Source organism: Octopus bimaculoides, chromosome 3 (genome assembly GCF_001194135.2).
Source record: "Octopus bimaculoides isolate UCB-OBI-ISO-001 chromosome 3, ASM119413v2, whole genome shotgun sequence".
Taxonomy (NCBI): Eukaryota; Metazoa; Mollusca; class Cephalopoda; order Octopoda; family Octopodidae; genus Octopus; species Octopus bimaculoides.
In genome coordinates, this window is record NC_068983.1 from 26909813 (window position 1) to 26910592 (window position 780).

A 780-nucleotide genomic window follows, 5' to 3' on the forward strand; every position below is an offset into this window, starting at 1 on the left:
TATATATATCCATGTATACTTGTGTGTATCTTTCTGTGAGGGTAGACAAAAAGACAATGGCGGAAAGAGAGGGCTAAGAGGAAAAGAATAAATATTCTAAGGATACGTGTGCAGACAAATGTTAAAAATTCTAGATGCTAATGCGAAGAAAATAAGTAATGTCATTGATTAGAAACTGAAATTTCGCGAGTTTTCATTGCTTGTTTCGCTTGCCGATATTCGCACGAATATATTTGATATAATATTTGATCTGATATAGAAAGAGATAATATCGGAATAGCATGACAAGTATTGTTTTGTATTCATGCTTGAACGATAGATTAGTATTAGCTAGCGATTTAAGTGCTGTATAAAAGTCAGATGTTGAATTCTTTGCTATTGTTTGAAGTAATAATTCTTTCAATTATGGACACTGTACCGGAAATTTTGTAGGGAATAATTAAGTGATGACAACGGGCACAGAGCTGCAATAGTATATATTTCATCGACCCCAAAGCAATGAAAGGCGAAAAATCAAAGACGAGTAAGTTAAGTCAACAGCAAGAAAGTTGTTATGAATCTAGTTTCTGAAAATATTTCAAAGATCAGAGATACTAAATGCTTCAGCGTTCTTTAGACCGCACAATTATCTTTCACCCCATTTTCCATGACACAGGAAGCCTGTCGAAATGAAATGTACTTTGCGAGTACATGTTTCATACACTCTGCTCTCTGCAAAAAAATACGTTGTCTATGTAACTATCTATGTGTACATAACATTATGTTCATGGATATATATAT